At 36.9% G+C, this 25942-nt stretch overlaps 1 long non-coding RNA gene across 2 annotated transcripts; it reads right to left on the bottom strand.

Annotated features, from left to right (window-relative positions):
• Nucleotides 1-9332: 9332 nt before the first annotated feature.
• Nucleotides 9333-16137, bottom strand: LOC121403661. Of its 2 annotated transcripts, XR_005967422.1 has the most exons (4): nucleotides 15672-16137; nucleotides 14684-14746; nucleotides 12568-12632; nucleotides 9333-11626 (listed from the first exon to the last, which is right to left on the bottom strand). It is a non-coding gene; the product is annotated as an uncharacterized LOC121403661 (long non-coding RNA). The 2 variants fall into 2 exon arrangements; XR_005967421.1 differs by lacking the exon at nucleotides 15672-16137 and having other exon boundaries at nucleotides 14684-14942.
• Nucleotides 16138-25942: the final 9805 nt, after the last annotated feature.

Here is a 25942-nt window from a genome sequence, read left to right as displayed (position 1 = left end):
CATATCGCCCAATATCACTCATTAACACGGACGCCAAGATACTAGCGAAAATCCTGGCCAACCGGTTGATCAGGGTTATTGCCTCTGTCATTCACCCAGATCAATCGGGCTTTATGCCCACTAAATCCACCTCTATTAATCTTAGACGTCTATATACCAATCTGAAAATGCTTCATGTTAACTCCGGCTCCCGAATCATAGTATCTCTTGACTCTGCTAAGGCATTCGATACGGTAGAATGGCCCTTTCTGTGGGAAACACTCAAATTATTTGGCTTTGATCCTAAATTTATAGCTTGGATTCAGTTACTCTATGCTCATCCAGTGGCTCAGATTAGGGTTAATAATTCTAACTCCCTACCATTTCCACTGTATCGTGGCACCCGCCAGGGCTGCCCGCTATCTCCTTTATTGTTTGCATTGGCAATTGAACCTCTGGCCATTATGATTAGACAGGCTACCAATATAACTGGGCTCCACTACAAAATCTGCGAAGAGCGCATTGCGTTATATGCAGATGATATTTTGCTATTTCTTGCAGATCCAGGTCCTTCCCTTCATAATGCCCTTTCACTTATCCAAGAATATGGGACATACTCGGGCTTGAAGGTCAACTGGGATAAATCCTCCATTTTACTGCTGGATCCTATCCCTGATGTCCTTCGACCCCCATCTATCCAATTACAGTGGTCCGACCAAATTAAATATCTGGGAATTATTGTTACTGCCAAAGACTCCTCCTTTATTGATGACAATCTACAACAATTTATTTGGTACTTTTATCAGAACGGCAACCTCCTGGAAGGGAGGCAACCTCCTGGAAGGGTCTTCCTTTGACTTTATGGGAGAAAATTAATCTATTTAAAATGATTTTCCTACCGAAATTTTTGTATTATTTTCAGAATGCTCCCACGAAGATACCTAAATCATTCTTTATATCTCATATATATATATGGGCGGATAAACACCCTAAGATTTCATTTCTTTGGTTTTACTATATAGCGGCACAATTTCACATGTGCATGAGTGGCTGGTACCTAATCCAGAAGACCCCAATATGTTATTTCACTCCCTTATCCTGGGTTCAATCGAATCCTTATGCCACTGCCCTAAAAGGAAGTTAAAGGACTCTACTACTCTGCCTCCTGTATGATGGCCCCCTATGATGCATGGCAGACTGCACGGAGGTTGCAGCACTTGTCAAATCCCTTGCTCACTCCATACACCCCTCTGTGGGGCAATTCCCATCTTCCCCACCTTCGACATCTGCCTGATTTTATATATTGGTCCATTCGTAAAATTCAAACCCTTGTAGACTTGTTGCAACATGGGTCATTTCCCACTTTTCAGCAATTGCAAGATTTTGTAGCTCCTATGAGTTTAAATGTGTTCCGGTTTATGCAACTACAGCATGCTTGTAGAGCCCGGTTTGGTCCGGGTCCAATTACTTATCATACTTTTCGGTTTGAAGATATTCTTAGAGTAGAGAGTTCGAGACAGCTGGTTACTAACTTATACAGAGCTTTGCAAGACCTTGGACCTTCTCCATTTGACTCTGCCCGCGTAAATGGCAATCAATACTGCCTGAGATAAGTGATGATGTATGGGAGAAAGCCACTACTTCTAGCTATAGCTTTCTTATTTCTACCAGAGATAGATTAATACATTTTAAAGTTCTTTACCTTTATTATTTTACACCCCTCAGATTGCATAATATATTCCCAGATAAATCTCCAGCCTGTCCCAGGTGCCAAAACCAATCAGCAGATTTTTTACATGTTTTGTGGTCTTGCCCCAAGATTGTTCGATTTTGGCGTACAGTGGTTAAATGTGTGATAACCTGGAGTTGCCTCAAGTCCTCTCTCCTGAAGCCTGTCTTTTAGGAGTCGTGGGTGATATGGTTCCACAAACCCATGTTAGAATTCTGTATCGTACTTTGCTGTTTTATGCTAAAAAAGCCATCATACTTCATTGGCTTCAGCCTGGATTTCTTCCCAGCTTCTGTCTCAGGGCCTCCCTTCCAACAACCTCGCCGTTGCTCGTGTGCGCAAATGCGCACTCGCACCAGCACGTGCATGCACATCATCACACATAGCTTTTTGCATAGTTTTTCGCCAAACAGTGCATGCGCTCATGCGTGAAGTGTGCACACGTCTGGGAGAGGGGGAGAGAGGAGGGTTCCCGGACGGGAGGCACTGAGGCAGCAGCCCTCAGGGTCCGGAGGGGGGCCCAGACAATAAATGCCCCGGTGGGCCCCAGGCCCCCCAGTGCAACACTGTCTGTGGAACTGTTTTTCTGATCCCTGCTCACCACTATGAGCAATCCCCCACAGTGTGCAAAAAAAAAAATATCCTTAACCTCAATTCTTGGTGTCCATGTATACTCACATGTACTTTAAACATAAGGTACAGAAATGTATTACAGAACCAGATTTCTGAAGTACATGTATGAGAACTGTTATCCAGAATGCTTGCGACCTGAGGTCATGGGCCTTTTTGTAATGTGCAGTGCCATGCCCAATAAAAATCATTTAAACCTTAAAAAAGATTGGCTGCCAGAATAGATTTACACTATTTAAGTTTTTGTTTCAGATATGAAACTATGGAAAACGGCACTCATATTTGGAGCCTTTGGACAGTGGGTCTCTGGATAAAAGATTGCATACAATGTTCCCTATAAGCCATGACTTTTGCAACCATATAGCTATATACGTTTTCAAACCTACCGACTCCTCTGTCCCCATAGTTTTTCAAAACAAATGGGGGCAAATTTACTAACCTCCAAAAATTTGCCAGCGACGCCTTTGCTCACATCGCAACACTTCGCCAGGCGTAGATTTGGCAGGACAACGCTAATTCAATAAAATCGGAAGTTGTGTCCAGGGCGAAGTTGTGCTAGCGTTACTGCAGCAAGCGAATCGAAGTTGCGCTAGCATTGCCTCATTTGCGTACGCCGGGAAGTTAAAGTTGAATGGACGTAGTTGTTATTTGCCCTACACATCAGCCCAGTGTATAATTTATGTGCCATATGTTAGGAAATATAGGGGGGAAGCCGGTTACCCCAAAAAAAATTTACGCTCTTTTTCAGCCTATCATCCTGAAAAAGGAAAAGTCACCTTCGTTTTTGGGACTTAGAAAAATTTTCAACTATTTTTTTAGGAAGTCCTATCTACTCTATTGCATTTCGCCTGGTCTGAGGTGGCAAAGGCAAGTCTGGCGCAAGTCTGGCGCAGTAAAATCCACATCTTGGTGAATTTGAGTAGTTACGCCCATTCGCCAGAGAGCAAATTCACCAGGCGTTAGGGGGCGAAGTACCGCTAGAGTCTATCTCCTTCGCTAGTGAAGTTATGCCAACAATTATGACACGCTGGCAAATTTTAAACTACATTTGCCCTTTAGTTTTAAAGTTTTAAAAGTACAACAAATTTTGGTGTATTAACTTTGTAATGTAATGACCTGGTTAGACTTTGTTTTACTGTTTTGTTCTTCAGCATCGAAGTTGTGCTTGTTTTATTTTGTGTGCTGTGAAACTAAACCACAGGCAGGACCCTGCAAATTTTGTTGCCAACCTGAGTCGTCTGTCTCATCTGTGGAACTGTTTTTCCTGACCCCTACTCACCACTATGAGCAATCCCCCCACAGTGTGCAAAAAAAAGAATAAAGAAAAGCAGTGGGAAGGAGGAAGAAAGTATTACAATTTTAAAATAACATGTATAATCAATCAAACAATGAACCTTGTTCTAACACAAATAGCTTACACACAATATATATCACCTTCTAGTAGCAATTTATGTTAATAATGTGACATTGTTATGGTCTTCCAGTGTCCTCCTATTTTCTTCCATGTGGGAGGACTTACTATGGATATATGTTTAAGAACTGTGAATTACTAGGGTTGTTTGAGACTGTAAATTAAAGGCCCTCACTCATGCGTATCGGCTAATAGCACAACATTGTAATTACAAACAAAATGTTTAATCTCACACAGGTGTGCAGAACTTGTGGCCATGTGTGCTTTTACCATAGAATATATATGAGAATGTGATAAATAAATCAATTAAAGGAGCTGCTATAAGTGTCTAAATTTATTGGAGTTCCTTGTATGCTTTTATTTACATTGTTATGTATTTTTGCAACTTGATGTCAGTTAGATTGGCTTATCAGTTAGAACATTTGTGTCCAAGTAAGGCTTTGTATAAAATAATCTTAATTATAAGTATCCATTTGCCATATTTAACATTTTTAATAATAAATCAGGATTACACAATTTGTCCTACTTATATTTCATGCAAATACACATGGCAATAATCACTACCATAAGGCTATTAAAAGGCTTTGGTTACCCCAAAGTGTGAATTGAATCCTAAAGGGTGCTGATATTACCCCATAACTTCTTTGCACTAGTTTGGATATGTGTGACAGTGATTGAGAATGCTAGTTACACAAGCACAAGTTCTGCACCCCTATGTGAGATTGAGCATTTTGTTTGTAGTTCCAATGTTGTGCTATTAGCCACTGTGCTTCCTCCCTAGATTATACGTACATTGTGGGTCTTTATAGTTTTGTTTGCATAGGAACAATAAAGACATCTTTGATTGCAATGTTGTAAAAAAGCATCTTCTCATGTGCAACGTCCACCTGGCACCTTGGGGGTGACATTGGATGCTGGGAAATGTTCAGTGGTGCAGTTGTTTATCATGTTTAATTTTCTGTATCACAAAATAGAAAATGTTGAATTAAAAAAAAAGACCTGAATTATACTTTGTAAATGTATTTGTTTTGTAAAAATAACTGTTGATAAATGCTGTTTTATTAGTTTAGCAGGAACATTTTATTTCATCTTACTACTTCCCATAATCTCTGTTTCTGTGATTTTTTTCCTTATTGTTGACTTGCATTTAAGGTCAAATGAGCTGGGATTTGTTTTGTCGCACATCTTTGCATGGTAAACTTTACCTAAACATCTGAAATGCTATTTAGGTCCCCCAGTGTAGCATTTGTATGAAAAATGCCAGAACTGGTAGTGGAACTGTAAATGTCTCATCTTGGCATGACATTTGCTTTCCGTTTTTTATACAAGGACTTTATTGGAGATTAGAATGTGAGCTTTGTGGAAGTAAATAATGATTTTTTTTGTTTAAACAGATTCACAGTTTGTCTAGCTTTTCTCATGAAATATTTAGCCTTCTGCTTGCGTAGAAATAATCACAAAGACCATAAGGTATTTTATTCATAAAGCTGCAAGAAACATCAGATCCTTAAACTTAATTCTTGGTGTCCATGTATACTCACATGTACTTTAAATATAATGTACAGAAATGTATTACAGAACCAGATTTCTGAAGTACATGTATGAGAACTAGGGATGTAGCGAACTGCCGATTTGGTGTTCGCGAACGCCGTTCTTAGATTTTGTTTAAGATAGGAAACTATGGAAAATGGCACTCATATTTAGATCCTTTGAACAGTGGGTCTCTGGATAACAGATCTGATACAATGTTCCCTATAAGCCATGACTTTTGCAACCATATAGCTATATATACGTTTTCAAACCTACCGACTCCTCTGTCCCCATAGTTTTTCAAAACACATGGTTTTAAAAGTACAACAAATTTTGGTGTAATAACTTTGTAATGACTATTTCTTTTTTCACCAGGTGTATTTATGCTACTTTGCATATTTGAAAATACACCCATTTATCAAGAGCACCAATTCTGTTTGATCACTATTTATCACCAGGCTTACAAACTAAAATTATAAAGTGTAGCATCACATGCTCTATATCATATTCTCCAAAATATCCTATATCCAATATTATTGTTTTAGTTTTTTTGGAGTTATTCTTAATTGCAAAAGCAAGGTGGAATTTTGGGTTAGCTTTCATGTGTTATCCTAGCTATTTTAAATGTACTGCTCACAGACCCATACTGCAGAATTTTCTCATTTCTGTAACCAAAGCTGATTAACATTTATTAGACAGCTTCTGGTTATACCTGTGGCTGATATAACAATGAGAATGAAAAAGTTAAGAAAGCTTGAAATTTACAAAATTGCAAAACATTTCAAGTGGGTACACGTACGTAAGTAATAATACCTCAAGCAGGTATTAATTGCAGTGCTCTCTGTCTAGGGGTCCATGTTCAAGCACAATTATCTGGCATTTAAACACAAGTGAAGATAAGCAGTTTTATACATTTTATTGTACTATGCATATGAGGGTTCATAGATAAGAGCTCTAGCCTTTGCAAAAGTACAAAGCACCCAATAAACTTTTAAATGTTTTCATTTTCTTAGGGAAATGCGACACTAGAGCATTTTCACAAACAATTCAATTCCATGCTTTTACCAGCTTACTGACAGATTGGATGTGAGACAAGAGCTATCATCAGTCCAGAGTATCTGAGAAAATGGATAAATGGAAGGCTGGATCATTTTATTCCTTGTAGGAATTGATGTATTTATTTTCAGGGCTTCTGCAAAACTGGACTACATACTGTATGCATTAAATACTCTTGAGAAACACAAACTCTCAAATAGTTACCCAGAGTGTCTGAATAATGTTTCTTCAATCTTGCTGGAGGTTATATTCCACCTTGAAAGAATTATCCCTGTTGGTAGCATAGTTTGTAAATCTATATATGCAGTTCGATGCTTTTCTTTCCTGGCATTTTGAGAGCAGTTTCATCCTTTATTCAATATCTTCAGTCTCTTCAGAAGTCTCTTAAAGGATAAGTAAACATTTAAAATAAATGAATGTAAAATTGATGAGGGTGCTACACTTTTGCAGTGTACATTTATTTTTTTTTTTATTCCAAGATATTAAAGGATCCATGTATTGTTAACATGAATGAATTTTGTTACAGCAGCACCACCTGCTGGTCATTTTCTGATAATTCTTCCAAATAGTCAAGGAAGTTGTCATGAGAAAGATAGAGGACTGCTCTGATGTTCTAGAGGTTAGGAAAGATTTGAGAAAGGTTTCTAAATTTTTTCCTTACCAGATGAACATCAGACCAGACTATTTTCTTTCTCCTGACAACTTCCTTGACTACTTGGTGCTGCTGTTCTAACAAAAATAATTCATGTTAACTGTACATGTATTCTTTAATATCTAGGGAAAAAATGAATGCACATTGCAAAAGTGCTCAGAATGCAATGCAAACTGTACCACTTCTGTGTGCTTTCACTAGCAAGGTGCAGTGGCCTCTACAACTGGCATGACTCCTCCTCAGAATTCATTCTCTGTGCAAATAGAACTGTGTCTTCCATACTCTTGACCTGTTCTACATTCAGTTCACCTTAAAGTAGTTATTTTTCTCCACCTGGTCTGTTTTCTCTTTCTATTATTGCACAATAACCCTTGACTACAGCTGATTGTAGCTTTGTGTCAAAAATCGTAGTGGTCATAATTGGCAAAAAAAAAGGTTTACACCCACAATGAAATATACTGTAGACTCTCTATTAAAAGCATACACAAGAGTTAATACATACAAAATCAATATAGGCCTGCATTCTTACATTCTGGCTTGCATTCTTACATTCTGTGTTACCTTGCAGGACATCTAATCAGCTGCATCATCCCCATATAGTATCTAATTAAACAAAAAATAACATGCTCATGTAGTATGGCACAAAAATGAGCAATTTTTAGCCACTAGAATGGTGGTTATGAAAAAAACATGGAAAAGTCTAATTATTATGAACTTCAAAGAAGTAAAGAGGGTCAGAGATCCCAAATTATACTAAACTTAATCTTTGTAACAGGATTCAACATTTTTAATAATCTAAACATCAGTGCTGTAAATGTAAATTAGGTAAAAAGTAGCGAGCTGGAAAATTACATTGCTGTAATGACAAAGATTAAGTACAAATGTCAACAACACAATGTAGCATTCAATTTGTTACATATTTTGTAAAGTATCAGTTATTTAAGCCATATGACAATATTCATTTTGTAAATAGTAGGCTAAATCTAATATAAGGAATGCAGGTTAATCTGTGAATGTATGTGCATTGTGATGAACAATTCGATAAAATGAATAAACAAAGAAAAAACAAAACAAGCTCTGTGCAGTTACACAAAAGTGCCAGGAGTGTGTCAATGTGTGAAATATTTGTATTTCATTTTAGCATGACTGCACTAGTGTAAGGAATACTTACCGCCGCTCTTACCGCCACTCTTCTCCGAGATGCGCCAAGGGCTGCCACGTGGCACGTTCTGATACCAATGTGTCAAACATGCTCAGCGTCTCGACGCCAGCACTTCAGAACGAATGCAGCATTGTGATGCCAGCGCGTCAGAAAGGACGCATCACTGTGATGCCAGCCTCATGACATCATCACGCACGTTTGGCTCCAAATAGCCCTATATAAGACACCAGAACATTGCAGACCTTTCCCAATAATAGATTCTACTTCATGTGTTCCTGGGTGCGTCTTATTCCTTGCTATTACTGATTTCTGTGTTTGACCTCTGCCTGTTAATTCGACTTTGAACCTTTCTGCCTGCATTGACCCATTTGGCTGGACTTCACTACTCTTCTTCTTCACCCTTATCGGATACATTAAACTGTGTTGGACTGGTGTTTCTTCCTTGGTCCGCAAGTCCTAACGGAGCCTTCATGCCCTTACAACTAGCAGCCTTAATGAATTTTATGTAAGAGACCTCATACCATTTATGAATTGGATGAAGTAAAGAAGAGTGATATTAATTAGCCACCATGTTGGCCTCCAAGAATGCAGATCATAAAGTCAAGTTTATAAAACATTTGGGGACAAACCATGGCCAACACATAAGAGAATTAGGTTGGGCTATTTTGGACAGGACATAACATACAAGCATAATATCTATATATGCTTGTTATCCAATGTGATCCATAGCAACAAGCTAAAAAGGTACATAACAATTATTTGAGTAGCCACAAATATGTGTATATATAAAGTGTGTGTATATATATATATATTTTTTTTTTTTTTTAATGTCATTCAGCCGCTCCCTATCTTGTTTAATGTTAAAGCAACAGATTCTCTGCTTTTACCTACCATAAAAAACTTGGAAGTTATTGCTTATGCATCTTTTTACATAAACCAAACTCTTTATGAGATCATGTCAAAAGGGGATGGGGTACATTTTCCCTTTAAGTAAAAAAAAGTTTTTCCCCTCTTTACCTATTGTACAATTGATAACTTTATTGCACAACAATTCTGTTAATTTTTTCTTTCGGTTTAGTGAAAAGTATAAAATCCACAGTTTTAATTATTCATTGTCACCTTTAAACCTCCATTTTGAAATAACAAAGAAATAGTCAATGATAAAAAAAAACAGTGCCTCAGCTTTATTGCAAAATAATAAATACAGCAAATATTAAAAATAAATTTGTTTAGTGAACTGGAGTTTTTCTCTGTTTAAAATACAAAAGAAAAGTATAACAAGTAAATAGTTTTTTTGTTTCCTGAAGCATGTTATAGTTACTAAAACGATTTAAACAACAGGGATACGAGTATAGTCTTTCCAGTTTAATAAAGCTGTCAAATTTGACATGCCACTATCCTCGGCCTCTCCCTGTCGCAAACAAGATGAAGGGATTATGTAGATGAGTTGCAACATTGTGCTTGACTAGCAAACACTATCCTGAATGCTTGGCATAGTCTGAATCTTTTTCTATTCCCCAAATGCAGAGAGCTATGAACTATCTCGAAAGGATAAACACCTCAACAAAGCTGTTAAGCAGCCCCAGTAAATGGCTCTGGCAGGCATAAACTTTCAGTGGACAAGTGAATACAATTACTTTTTTCCTTTCTTCGGAAAAGCTTTGAAGTTTAATTCGTGCTGCGTGCAAAAGGAACACAGTGATTGAAGCTCCGGGTGTTTTTGAAAACTATGCTACCATTCTCTAACTACAGTATTTAAGTTTGATTTGTGTACATTTTTTTTTGGGGACATCATTTATTTAAAAAAAAATATTACAGCAATTTTGTGTATTTTTACACTGTGACATTTACAACAGGGGGAACATTATTACATATATGTAAAAAAAATGATACTTAACTTCACATCACACTCTAAAGAAGAAGCTACTTTTGAGCTGATCCTCCATTGGTCATTATTTGGCAGGTGCGAACAAAGAGATATGTACAAATGACACTACAGCCAGTAGGTGGTAATCACCAAATAACATACATAATTCTTACACCAGGCACTCAACAAAGGCAAGCCACTAACCTCAACAATGCTAGTGGGACATTGTAACCTAACTAAATACAATTAAGGTAAAGGTCTGAAATAAATAAACTGGATCGAAAAGCATTCCTCACCAAATAGTAAGTCATTTCTGCCAGGATACCATATATATCCATTTCCAGTCCCAATACGTGAGGAACATTATCACTATCACTAACAATAATTGTCTTGATATCTAAGCAATCTAAGCATGTAACCATCATTATTACCATAGATAGTAATTAAAAAAAGAACTAATGAAAACAAAAATAACTGACACAAGAATAGCTTAACACATCAATACTGTATAATACCACACACACACACCAAAGCAAAAAATTGGATTCTGATGCCACAACCCTTTAATGAACTTCCTTTCCATTGTACTCTGAATTCAGAATTCACTTGTATTACATAACATCAACAACGTTTGCAAAAATTAAAGTAAGGGGGTTATGTGTATTAAGTCCCTTTGGGGTAATGTAATAAAAGGTGCAACATCTGGTACAGGTCTAGTTACCAATAACAAGCAGATACACTTTACTGTTCAGTTTTTAGAAAGCCAAGACCTGTTTACTTTGGTTTACTACCCATCTGCAAATTTGCCATTTTAATTACATTACCTGATTAGAAAGTAAGGTCTGCCACAGCACATCCAGTAACAAATTGTCCACATTTTTCAACTTGATTAGGTAGCATATATCCTACACGAGAAGAACCAAAGTAAAAAAAGAATATGGTTAGATATTGTGTATTTTATAGATTAAACCTACTGTGTCTAAACAACCCAGAGGTTTGGAAAGCCCTATGATAGTAATGCTTTATGCCTTCAAGTCTGTCCATGACAGTCCCCATCCTGGTTTTGTTTGTCATTATTTGCCACCGTAAAAGACGCCTGGTGTAATCTCTTACCTCTTATTGTGCTGGTCCCCAGTAGGTACATTCCACAGACCCCCCTGTCTGCGTCATCACACTTGCTACTAGTAATGGAACACCTCTGATAAGATTCGATTCACATGTAATTTTTCATAGGATGGCAGAATTTCTGGGCTCTTTCTTTTTTATGAATGTAAAGCTATATTATTATAATTATTTAATATAACGCTTTATAATATATATTATTTCACAGTAGCCTTTCTGCTTCATTTCCTGCTCAGGTCTCTTATTTTCCATTGTATTAGCAGGTTTCTCAACTTTTAGCTCAGCCAGGCCCAGTACTCTCTTCCTTTCAGCTGGCCATGTGCTTCATTAAGTCATTTATTAGAGACAAGGCATGTATTATCCTGGTCTTCCTGCCCAAGCAGAGATTAGATGGCTTGCTGGAGGAAGGTCAGGTGTATCAGCCACAGGGGGAGGTCATCTGTATGATGTATGGAGAAATTGCCTGCCATGCAATAAGGTCCCGGAGCCTGTAAAACATTACATAAGTGGTTACATTTTAAGAAACAAGATTGTGTTTTTATTAGCTTTTAAATTAGAAATCCATATGTTTCTTCCTAATAACTTGTTAAAGTTCACTGCTGTCCACTTTAGCTTTAATCAGAGTGCAAAGCAGTGCAAGTACCCATCTATTTCTCATTAGAACAGCATATATCATATTGGGTGGAAAATGAAGGGAATAGACATAAGTAGTACTCACACTCTTCATGCTACTGTACATGCTACCAATCTCTGCAAGCAACCCTCTTCACCACAAGGAAAGTACAAGGCCCAATATTGTGTAATCACTAAATTTATTACAAAATTAAAAGCACATTTTTGTAGATAAGTCCTATTGTCAAAATACCTATTTTGGCAAAAAGGAACCTGTAGAACAACAGTCAATTCCCTATGTACTGTGCAGCCACAGAAAGATCAGCAGTGATGCTATTGTACACAATTCTTTTATGACCCTCTACATTAACTTTACTTGTATGCCTTTCTAAAATTAGCTACTATACTCGTATTTTTGCATTCAGAATAAGAAGTTAAAAACTTCAAAGTCATGATATCAACCATATAATTCTCACCTCACAGTGGGAATTTATTCAATGACTCATGATTTAACAGTGTGGTGTTAAATTCAATTTCAGCTGCAGGACATTTACGTCTAAGCCTCTCTTATTTCATTTAACCCTTTAAGTACCAGCAGGATTGTGCATTTCATTTGCACCCAGTGCCATTTGGCACTCTCCCTAAAATTAGAGGTATTTATTTGGGGGAACTATTAGCTTACCTTGGTAAATTATACAAAAAAAGCACACACAAAAAATTCCAACCAGAACCAATAAAGACTTCAAGAAAAATACAAGGTCAGAATGTGCGATGTAAAATCAACTGATAACAGCGGTCAGGTCGGGGCATGGCTTACCTTCGCGCCGGATGGTTGCCTGACGGAAGAGCTCTGTGCAGTCACTAGCCAGGGCAGCAATATACCTGAAAAGAAAGATGGGTAAATCTCATAAACAGAAGCCTGAAAAGTAAACGACAATAGAGAAAAGACATTCACTTTCACAAGCAGAATTAGCACCGCTATTTAAAAGGAAAAAGCCAGATCGTATTACAAGCAAGATGGCGCCGACACAGGTGCACATGGACGAACCAGCAGCGAACCAGCAACCATGCAGCAGGATCTCTCTGAACAAGAGAGCAAACCGGAGGAAGAAATGGACATTTTGATGTATATAGCTAACTTACCTACCAAATCTGATAAAAGATATGCTACAAGGGGTAACCTCAATGCTGAAAGATGAACTTAGAGAGATAAGGAAAGGTATAGCAATGCTGGCCAGCAGAACGGAGGACTTAGAGACCAATCAAAGATATATACATACAGCCATACAATCACACAATTTAATGTTAAATGAGATGCAGAGACAAATGGAAGACCAAGAACATAAAGGGAGGAGGAATAATATAAGTATTAGAGTGGTGTCAGAGTCCATTAAAAACGAGGAGATAAAACCTACACTGCTCCAAATATTTTATAGTATCCTGAACAGAGATGAAACTACACCAAATGACATTGAAAGGGAACACAAGGTGCATAAGGCCAAAGCAAGCACCTGAACACTCCACATGATATAATGTGTTGCTTAAACAGCTTTGCATTGAAAGAAGAGAGTTTTTTTCAAGTCAAGGGATGTAAGCAACATGACATTTGAGGATGTCACGGTAAAACTTTTTCAGGATATAACGAGCACTACCACTAGTAAATGGGTCCACTGAATATAACACTCAGGATGGTAATTATAACATTATCTGTTGAGAATTTGGACGGGGTAATTAAGCTAAAAGGTTTTCACTATATTTAATACCCTATGATTGGTTTAGGTTTCTACAAGAGTTGAAACAAGTTTAGTTAGTTTATATGTATTTGCAAATGATTTTGCCCATCTTTAAAGCTGTTATAGTGTTGTAATTATTACTGCCCAGGTTCTAGGTGACTGCCAGGTAAAGGTGAAAAAATAATGATGTGTAGTAAAAGGTCAAATTCGGGCAGGTAACTACACTACCCCATCAGTCAGTGCAATAGCACTCCCCGCCACCAATGATATACAGACAGGTGACAAGTCTAAAGTTGTGCACTCCCAGTATTTTTCTCTATATATCTCCTTTCCCAATTCCCCAGACGTGGCACTCAACAAGGTAGCAGCAGGTAGACTAAAACTTTAAAAATTGCTTTATTACAATGTATAGGTGGTAAGCTACAATGTAAATGGTTTAAATGATCCTGTGAAGAGAAGTCAAATCTTCTAGGTTTGTAGGAAACTACATGCTGGTAGCATATTAATACAAGAAACACATTTTAAAAGAGGTCAGGCCCCGATCATAGTATTGAAACAATACCCACAGACATACTTTATTAATAACAGGGGTAATGACAATGATACACAAAGATGTACCATTTCAATTACAAGAAATGCGATCTGATGAAGATATATAAGATATATTGAAAGGGGTGATTGCTAATTTGAAAGTAACCATTGCCAATGTATAAACACCCAGCCAGGGTCAATCAAGCTTTATAATCAGTTTTCTGAAAGAATCTGAAGCTTTTTTTCAGAGGGGATGGTTATCCTGGGAGGGGACTTAAATTTCACACTTAATCCGTATGCAGATACTTCTAATGGTACAACTCATTTACAGTATCTTGTAAAAGTCTAAGGAAAGTTAAACAAAACCTGGTAGATATTTATTTGGTAAATAGTTGGAGAGCAACACACCCTAAAGATAGGGATTTCACCCACTTTTCTAAAACTCATCAAATGTATTCACGTATAGACTATATACTTATGTCACAAAAATAGTTACATCTGGTAAAACAGACCTCAATAGAAGATGGATTACATTCAGACCATACCCCGATGACTCTTACATTTACTATTCCCCAGAGAATAGAGAAAGAATGCATATGGAGAATAAACTATGTATTATTGACATTATACAGCAAATAATAAAGGAAAACTCTTCTCCTGAGATCTCACCTATAACATTGTGGGAAACAAAAAAATGCGTATTGAGGGGTCAGCTGAGCTCTGTGCAACAATCTAAAGAAAGAAAAAGAGAGAGAAATTAATCTTCTTCTACCAGAAATACACAGTCTGGAGTAGCTACATAAAGGGCATCTAGTAAAGGATATCCAACAACAGCTGTATAACAAATGACTGCAATTTAAACCTATATTAGACCTCCACTCTTATAAAGCTTTTATGAATAGTAAGCAGAGGTTCTATGAATTGTGAGATAAATGCAACAAACCCGATAACACATGTTATGTTAATAAAAGATAAAGATCAATAGGTGCATTGTGGTACACGAAGTAAAGCATCTACTTTCCAACAATATTAAGGGTAGGGGCACACGGCGCGATTTCGCCGCGATTCTGCGCGAAGCGAGTTGTCGCTGCGTTTTTTAAGCCGAAATAGCTTTGCTAACTTTGGCGCTGGCGTCAATGCAAATCGCGGCGAAATCGCTGCGCTAATTCACACGCGGCGATTCGTTTTCTATTGTCGTCCGAAGTTGCCTCGCTGGGCGTTTTCGGGCGACAGTAGAAAAAGAATCGCCGCGTGTGAATTAGCGCAGCGATTTCGCCGCGATTTGCATTGACGCCAGCGCCAAAGTTAGCAAAGCTATTTCGGCTTAAAAAACGCAGCGACAACTCGCCCAGCGCAGAATCGCGGCGAAATCGCGCCGTGTGCCCCTAGCCTAAAAGACTTTATACAAATTGAAGACAGGTATAAGGGAGATAAGGAGGAGATAAATTCATGTTTGAACAATCGGACAAGATTAGTAAACCTATTTCAAAGTTCTATACATTGTTAAAAATTGCCCCCCAAAGCAATCAGCACATAAGGAATGGGAAAGAGAATGCAATTGTACAATTCCAACTTCACTAAGGGAGAAAGCAGTGGAAAATATACATAAACTATCAAGAGTGGTTAGAGTATGAGAGATGAATTACAAATTATTTACCAGGTGGCATTATACACCGTTGAAACTTAAGAAAATGTTCCCAAACAGCTCTGATAAATGTTGGAGATGTGAACAGGATAGAGGTACCCACGTTCATATTTGGTTTTGGTTCACCTGTCCAAAATTAAAATCATATTGGGAGGAAGTTCTAGAAGATATAAAGAAAGTCACTAAGCAGAGACTAACAGTATGTTATAAGATACACTTACCTTGCACCTGCTAAATGCAGCAAAATGATAATACTGTGGAACTGGAAAAAAAATGGAACAGTACAACTTGCAAGTTTCTATATTATATTCCTCACAAATACAGATGTGCAATTAGTCCCCAAACAAATAAATATAGTGATCCTGTAACAATATGGAAATAAATAACCTAATAACCTAAAGTGTCAAGAAGACATGTCAACAGAAGTTTTTAGAGATCAACTGTGATTTACTATGGTTGCAGTATTGTAAATGCCAAACTTTATCAAGTAAATCTTATAAGCATCAGGACAAATCTATATTTACAAAGTTTAGTATCTGTTTAAAATTATTTTTTTATTTTCTGCATATTGTTTAAATATTGTGTCTCAGTTGTAAATTAAAAACAGTTTTACATGGAGCTACCCTTTTTTTAAACCAGGCAATACGTTTTGAGAGAGAGAAATATAATGTAAGAGAGATTCCAGATTGTTTCTTTTGTATACTTTGGTCCTGCATTAAACCCTGTTCTGTTATAGGTTGACTCTTCTTCCAGAAACTCTGACCTGGTATCTTGTATCCTATTCCTCTCTATTATACTGATTTAAATATTAAATTAATTGCATCTGGTTTCTGAGCTCTGATCCTTGTCCCTAGTTGACCTCAGTTTTGTCTTGGTTCCTAGTTTTTTTGTCAATACCTTTTATCTTGGTCTGTCTGTGACTATATTATTTGTCCTAGCTTTTTGCCTGTTAAACTTCAGCCTCGCCTAAGATTGGCACCTTTGTCTGCCCTAGTGGAGCTGTAGTTTGCTATACCTTATACTTACCCAGAACATGTCTTTAAAGGGATGGTTCACCTTTAATGAACTTTAAGCATATTATTGATTGGCTAATTATAAGCTATTTCTTATTTGGCATTCATTTTTTCTTTTTCATAGTATTTAAATTATTTGCCTTCTTCTTCTGACTCTTTCCAGCTTGGGGGTCAGATGCTCTGTAAGGCTACAAATGTATTGTTATTGCTACTTTTCATTACTCATCTTTCCATTCAGGCCCTCTCCTATTCATATTCCAGTCTCTTATTCAAATCAGTGCATGGTTGCTGAGGTAATTTTGACCCTAGCAACCAAATTGTTGAAATTGCAAACTGGAGAACTGCTGAATAGAAAGTTAAATAACTCATAGACAAATAATAATAAAAAAATCAAAAGCTATTACAAATTGTCTCCGAATATCATTCTCTACATACTAAGGGGCAGATTTATCAAGGGTCGAAATTTCGAGTTCTTGGGAGTTATTTAATACTCCCATGAACTCCCGTGAACTCGAAATTTAACTAATTGCAATTTATTTTAAAAAAAAATGAAACTCGGTTGAATGGGATTGACCCGCAAACTCGAATCCCATTCGAATCAAATTTGATTAGAGTTTTTTCTTCGAAAAAAACTTGAATGTCAGGAAGGCAGCAAACAACTCCAAATTGATTGACATTGACATTCCCCATAGGCCAAAACAGCAATTCAGCAGGTGTAAGGTGGCGAATATTCGAATTTGAGTTCTTAAAGGGCCATTATATGAAACATTTCAAAAATCTAATTTGAATTTTTAAAAAAAATTTAATTGAATTTTAATAATTCCCTAGTTGAATTTGACAGTTTTGGACATTGACGATTCAAATTTTCTCTTCAAACCTTGATAAAGCTGACCCTAAAAGTTAATTCAAAGGTGAACAACCCCTTTAGGATTATTTTGTTTAGGAGTACCTGCAGTCAGTGCTGTAACATTAAGAAATTAGTCTTCTCTTCTTCTTCTTTTTATAATGTGACCAGTAAATGGTGCCTGGAGATGTTTAACAGATGTTTAACTAAAAATGGTGTGACAACAATTATATCCCTAAGCACTGATTATAACTTTTTGACATCACCAAGCACCATTTATAGTAATATAATCTATCTCTATTTGATTACACACACATCAATTATATTTCTATAGAACAAAAACTGTTTTAACCGGTAGAACTAAAAAGTGTTATTTTTGCTTCATAGATTCATTATCCTCCATATTGTTCCATTGTACATTTTTTGGGTAATCATACCACCCCTCCATACCTGTGGATCAGAATTCTAAGCCTTTTCAAAAATGGAATAAAAACTGTTCTCAGTTCCCTTTCTTCTGTCTAGTCTTAAGAGCTAATAGGCTTCTTACTGTGACTAGATAACAATAGAGTCTCAAGTAAAAAGATCAAGGATGGCTTCATTCAATTGAAAGTACCATTTTTGAAGTGAATATTTTCAAATAAGGAATTGACTTTGGCTGCCAAACATCTCCCCTACATGGATTGCTAAATTTTTCCCCTAACATTTCTCTTATTCCTTAAGATTAAATAAAGTTAAACACAAGTTATGTACTCCCTTTCCACGTAATCCTTTAGATGATGTTTTGGCATATTATATACTATAAGGCTTCCAAAAACATTTTGCCATTTCACAGATCACAAAGAAAAAATATAAAGGGATAAGAAGACATCTGAATACATATCAAAATGTGTATATTCTATCATGCTTAGGGAAAAATTACCAGAAACGTTGTGAAAATTGCGTTGCAGATATATGTTATATGATAGGTCTAAAAAGGTTTGTAAAACATTAGCTCCACAAAATCATAATACAGACTACAAAGGCATTGCAAACAACAGTGAAAAAACAATGAAAACAAACAAAAAAACCACCAAAGCACAGATAGCTTAAATAAATTTGTACACAATCAGACTGACCACTGGACTACTGTAAGGCTTACAGGTGCAAAGCTTTAGCACACAAATCCAAACATAAGTGCACATTGTTATGTTTTGGTAGCCGAGGATGAGTAAAATATAACAGTGCTTTTTTAGCCATTACACAACAGTAGCTTCCAACTCTATCCCTCTTAAGCAGTATAGAAAGTACTATGTATACTATAGTATAATTCATGCGCACAGTTACACCTAGAGGCCCATTGTATAAACAACACATATTCCACCTATAGTAGGAAAGCATTTGGGCAAATGTAATAAACAGCAACAACTAAATAGTATGCATCTTAAAGCAATACAGGTTAATGGAGGAATATTACAGGATTTTAACAATACAGAAATCCAATGTCAAAGCAGGCAGACAAGGCAGGACAAGGTCAATACCAGCAGGCTACAATATAAGCTCATGGTTGCAGGAGGGCCTACCACCAGCATGGTGAGCATGCAAACTGTCGGGTTTAAATGTCTGTAGGGAAATCCTTTAGATGATGTTTTGGCATATTATATACTATAAGGCTTCCAAAAACATTTTGCCATTTCACAGATCACAAAGAAAAAATATAAAGGGATAAGAAGACATCTGAATACATATCAAAATGTGTATATTCTATCATGCTTAGGGAAAAATTACCAGAAACGTTGTGAAAATTGCGTTGCAGATATATGTTATATGATAGGTCTAAAAAGGTTTGTAAAACATTAGCTCCACAAAATCATAATACAGACTACAAAGGCATTGCAAACAACAGTGAAAAAACAATGAAAACAAACAAAAAAACCACCAAAGCACAGATAGCTTAAATAAATTTGTACACAATCAGACTGACCACTGGACTACTGTAAGGCTTACAGGTGCAAAGCTTTAGCACACAAATCCAAACATAAGTGCACATTGTTATGTTTTGGTAGCCGAGGATGAGTAAAATATAACAGTGCTTTTTTAGCCATTACACAACAGTAGCTTCCAACTCTATCCCTCTTAAGCAGTATAGAAAGTACTATGTATACTATAGTATAATTCATGCGCACAGTTACACCTAGAGGCCCATTGTATAAACAACACATATTCCACCTATAGTAGGAAAGCATTTGGGCAAATGTAATAAACAGCAACAACTAAATAGTATGCATCTTAAAGCAATATTATGCATTATTCTCATCACATAGTCCTTGGTCCATGCCGGTAGTTTTCTTATTCTCTCAGTATGCCTTGAAGGTTCACTTTCTTCAGGCCTATTGCAGTTGGCATCAAGAGTTGGAAAATGTCCTTCATCAAATAGAGCTTCTCCAAAGTCATTCCTAACAGGAGCAAGACGACTTCCATATGCGTCCATCAGACAGTTCATATGTGTATGGTCCTCGCTGGCATCTCACTTCAAGTGGTGTAGTAAATTTAGATTGTCCTTGTTTCAGTAATCCTAGTAATTCTGACTAAAGATCCAGGCTGAAAGTGCACTTCTCTTGCACCACGTTTCCTGTCCATATAAGCCTTGCATTTGGCTTATTGATATTTATATTTGACAATGTCAGCAGTAGACGATTTTGTAGGCACAGTATTTTGTGGAAGTTTGATGTCTGCAACATGTAACTTAGTGCACATCTGTCTGCCATGTAATAATTCAGTTGGAGATGATTGGGTTGTTGCATGGCGCATTGCTCTGTAGTTATGTAGGAACTCAGTTGTAAATACTTTCCAAGATTTCCCAGTAAGATTTGCTGTCTGTAGTGCTTCTTTCAGACTTCTGTTGAATCGCTCGATTTCTACATTTGCATGTGGGTAATACACTGAAGATTTCCTATGCACAATATTTCTCTCTCTCAGAAAGAATTCAAACTCAGATGAGACAAACTGTAGTCCGTTGTCTTATATTAACTCCTTTGGATTACCTTCTCTCCTGAAGACTGTAGACCGAAATGTTATTACTGTAGCTGATGTTATATGAGAAACAAATGCAATTTCAGGCCATGTACTGTAATAGTGTATCAAGGTTATAGCAAATCTACAGTCTGGAGAATCTCTAAAAGGACCCACAATATCAATAGCAAGTTTTTTTCATGCTGAATCAGGAAATGGTACTGGCTGAAGTGGTGAAATTTTAGACACTGGCTGTGTGGCAGGCACCAGTGCTGTAGTAATGATACCATCAACTAATTGTAGATTTAATGCAGCAAAGAGATCCCTTCCAAGTATAGCAGTACCCTTATTCACAATGTAAAAGTCACATTTTGCAGTATTTGATTCAAATTGTACAGTCACTGGCAAGCAACCAAGCACAGGGATTGGATCCTTTAAGTAACTGACCAGTTACAAGCGGATCTTTTGCAAAGTATTTCAAGAAAATATCCTTTGGTAGTATAGAAACAGCTGAACCTGTATCAAGCATCAGGTTAATGGAGTGTCCCTTGTCAGCAGAAGCAGTATTGACATTGACAATGCATATAAACTTGTCTGGAATAAATAGCAGTATTTTTTATTTGTATTTGCTTCACGGTTTTGCAGTGAATCCCTTTTCTTAGCACTGTATTTTGCCTGTGACTGTGTATTATTAGGCCACAGTGTTGAATTCACAATCTGTACATTCCCAGCAGTGCTCTGCCACTGCTGTTTCAATTTGGCTAGCAACTGTAATAGCCTTTGCAAGGGTTAAATCCTGCTCTAGGAGCAGCCTCTAGTGCGAGGTGAGTTAAGTTTTCCCACTATTTGGTCTCTCAGCATTTCATCTGTTAGATTCCCAAAGTCACAGGTAACAACCAGCTCTCTGAAAGCTGCTACAAATTGTTCTGTGGATTCGCTATTACATTGTTCATGTTGGCGGAATTTATATCCTTCAGTAACCACATTTACTCTTGGCATGAAAAAGTTCTTTTTGCAGTAAGAGCAGTTTCATAAGTATCATCAGGTAATGGTAATGTATAGAATATACGCTGTCCCTCTGCTCGAAGGCAATCAATAAGTAAAGCACACTTTCTAGCAGCAGAAATCTCCCTTTGGTCAGCAGCAATAATGTAATTTTCAAACACATGAATCTAAGCAGTAAAAGGTATGGTAGACTCACCAGGGTTTGAGAGAAAAGGTGCAGGCTGCTGCAGAGGTAGAAGAGACATATTGTCGCCAATTTGTTATGTTTTGGTAGCCGAGGATGAGTAGAGTAAAACAGTGTTTTATTAGCAGGCTCATGCAGCCATTACACAACAGTAAGCAATGCTAACACCAAAAGCTGTATAGAAAGTATGCACAGTGACATCTACAGGCCATTTATATAAACACCACAGAGGTGAGTTCAGTGAGCTTTAACCAAATTTCAAATTAGTGCTTTAGATCAGTAGGCAATGGGAAAAAATAACAATAAAGGAATTCTAGCAGTCAATGCCCTTCGGTTAATGTGAAAAAGGGAGTTGCAAATTGGTGCCATTTCCTAAAAGGGGAAGATATATAACACAACTATAAATGCACTGTTTTTTGATGCTAAGAACTGTGAGCATGATATCTTTCAATAGGCCTTAAAACAATACAAAATATTTCATACATCCAATAGTTCTTTCACAAATGAACGGCTTTCATCAAGGATGTATTTATTTACACACACCTGACTAATATCTCACTAATATTTCACTATGTGCATTTTAAACATTTTAAGACATGTGCAGTTCAATACGCTTTTTTATTTACTACGCATATAGTAGCACTCGTACATGATATAATGGGGCATTGTATCAGTGCAGAAAAGGGGGTTTTATAGCCAGATTAATGGCAAACACTAATCAACTGTGGCTAGATTAACAACAGGTGAAACAAGTCATGCCTACTTGGATATGCAAGCATACAAGTAGAAGTGAACCTCGGCTGTCTGGCTGTATAGCACAGAGGTATAGGAGACTGCATAGCAACCTGCAGCTCACCTGCTTAAAGCCAGGAGGAATATTACAGGATTTTAACAATACAGAAATCCAATGTCAAAGCAGGCAGACAAGGCAGGACAAGGTCAATACCAGCAGGCTACAATATAAGCTCATGGTTGCAGGAGGGCCTACCACCAGCATGGTGAGCATGCAAACTGTCGGGTTTAAATGTCTGTAGGGAAATATAGGATCTGCTATGCCCTATAGAGTTAAATTCCTACCCTTTTTCTTATATCTATTGTTATTGGATTAAGCCCCTGTAACAGTTCATTTAGTACACCATTAGTTATTGGTCAAAGGGTGTAATACCATTTCTTGCCACACTGCTATATAGTGTGTGTAGGGAGTGGCCTCTTCCTCTTTGGCTCCTGGTGTCTGTGCTGCAAGGTGTTTCCCATTGAGCCTGGGATCACCAAGGCCCCAGTAAAGCCATTCGCCCCAAAGGGACCTGTACCTTTGGTGCTTGAGTCAGGGACCAGGCAACCCTGTGAACGAGGTAAGCTATCATTAGGGCAGATCTTTAATAGACTCTCTAGGAGGGTGAAATAGTCAGCTTTATATAGCATGAGCAGTTGTGTGCTCCATCAAGGATAGTAGCTGGGAATAGCTTCCCAAGGCTTCTTGTTTGTCTTTAGTGCAGGGACTCAGTGGATAGGGTGTTAGGCTTTAGACTTCGTCTCCCTAACTACTCCACTGGTGATCCTGATCCCCACAAAGGTATATCTGTCTTCTGGGAATTGATGTACACTTGATGTACACTTGACTACTATGCCTTATGGGAGTGACAGTCTTCATTGTGCTGTATCATCTTCTGCTATCCTCCCTCCTCTGTTATATGCTACACCTACATCAGCTCCTGCGTAGGTAAAACCTGTGGTCACTTGCATTTTGCATTGTTAAATAAACCATCCACTTTATTTGCACCAAAGAACCTCCTGGCGTCCAATCAATCTATTTTTATATACAGTAGCCTGTTTATTTTTAAGCTTTATCTTTCTTTTTATTTTCCTGGTTGTTATAAGAACAATATATAGCCTTGTACATCTTAAAGTTTTTATTAGGAAACAGAACAATTTAATTGTGCCAAACAGCAAACTGTTCTATAAAGTCAGTCAGAAAACACAAGCCTGCTTAGACAGGATACATTTAAGGGGTTACACCATTTATATAAAGGCAACAAAGGTAAGACATTAGTGAGATTTTCACATATATTACTTTTAAATAAATGGATGAGCAAACTAGCTTCTCTTATTTACATAAAATATTAATACCCAGAAATACATTCATAACATCATGTGTTTGCATCACCCAATCTATCTTTTTTTTATTTCTGCAAAAATGTAAGTATGCATGCATTATACAACACTATATACATATCATACTTGAAAAGGATAATTCAATTGAACATGTGGCTGGTTCTTTATTGCATTCCCCACAGCATGATCCATAAAACAACATTGTGCCTATAACATTTACAGTGAATTACATTTCATTACAAACACAGCAAGTGTTCTGTTCAGAATTGTTCACCATAGGCTAAAACCCCTACTAAACATTACAAAAGGAAATGTATTTAATTTTACTTCAGGTTGGATAAAGTTCACAAGAGTTAATCCATAAATCAATTTGACAAATACGATAGAAACATCCTTTTGTTTTTAGTGTGCAATCCTATCTGTAAATTGTTTGTAGCCCTTTTTTTCTTAGCCTTCTGTGGCCACTGGAAGTATTTACTTTGGAGTAAACAGACACGTGTACCCATTTTGGATTAAGGGAGAATGTATGCTTTCCAAAACTATATGGCTTTCTGGGGTTAGTGTACTTTTTGTAGTTTTACCCTTCATACACCCCTGCTAGAATTGCCCCTGAGATATACTGATGCAGGAACTGTGCTTCTACATTGTTTAGTTGCTTAATAAAACATGTTTTAAGCGGTGGCTCTTTTTCAACTGTGGGAAAAAGATATCTGTGTATAAGACACAGTTCGAGCTTTCCCCAAGACATATGCTCTTTTTGGCATCTAGATCCAGAGCCAAACCAGCAGCAACAGTAAAGTGGCAACGGTGAAAGACTTGGAATGGGAACTTACTGTGAGCACAGGGAAAGGGCCCTATGAATAAGGATTTTTTTAGAGCAAGATGAGTTCTGTTCAAACTTGCCCTAAGACCAAAATAGTCCTTGACTTGGCCAAAGATGAAGTTGGGGCAGCACCCCAGGTGATACTTCACCAGAATGTCAGATTAGTGATTTAGGGGCACATTTACTAAGCTCGAGTGAAGGATTAGAATGAAAAAAACTTTGAATTTCAAAGTATTTTTTTGGGTACTTCGACTATCGAATAGGCTACTACGACCTTTGACTTTGACTCGAACGATTCGAAGTAAAAATCGTTCGACTATTTGATAGTCGAAGTACTGTCTCTCTCTCTTTAAAAAAAACTTTGACTACATACTTTGGCAGTTTAAACCTACCGAGGTACAATGTTAGCCTATGGGGACCTTCCCCATCAGTTTTCTACGTTTTTTTTTGATTGAAGTAAAATCCTTTGATCGATTGATTAAAATTCTTCGAAGGATTTTATCGATCGATCGTAGGATTTGCGCAAAATCCTTCAAATTCGATATTCGTGGGTCGAATTCGAGGGTTTATTAACCCTCGATATACGACCCTTAGTAAATGTGCCCCCCAAAGTATGGTTTGAGTGTTCCCAAAAACCATTTGTACTCTGTCAGTGAGAATGACACTTGTGTAGTAGGGGAAGTATTAGCCCTATGGGTATTTTTTTTCCAAAATCATTTTGTTGTTATTCCACTGTAAGAAGATATAGGCATCTAAATGTCTAAAAATGTCATATTAAAAAGACATACAGTATATAACAATTTATTTTATGCACAAGAACACAGCAGATTTCAAAAGTTCAATGTCACTTGAATGTGCAAGTACATATAAATACACTATATATATATATATATATATATATATATATATATATATATATATATATATATATATATATATATATATATATATATATATATATATATATATATATATATATATATAGCGTAGTTAAGAGCACTCACGGGTATTGTGAATAAAGGCTTTTATTGGAGTATTACAATCTACCCCACATCAACGCGTTTCGGTTCTCTCTGAACCGTCGTCAGGATGTACACAAAAGTCATCACGTGATCCATATATACAAACATCAACCAATCAGTGAACAGTGTTAATTAAATATTCATGACAGTGTTCTACATTAAAGTGTTAGCATCAATTACAATATTCATTATCAAAAAATTCAAGTAAGTGTTAAAAAACTACTATGTAAAAATTGTAAAAAGTTTAACCATATTAAAAACCTTAAAAATAGTGAACCATCAAACCAATTGA

The sequence above is a fragment of the Xenopus laevis genome, chromosome 1L (assembly GCF_017654675.1).
Source record: "Xenopus laevis strain J_2021 chromosome 1L, Xenopus_laevis_v10.1, whole genome shotgun sequence".
In the NCBI taxonomy this organism is placed as follows: Eukaryota; Metazoa; Chordata; class Amphibia; order Anura; family Pipidae; genus Xenopus; species Xenopus laevis.
Note: the sequence above shows the minus strand (reverse complement) of the source record. Positions and strands in the feature narration are given on the sequence as shown.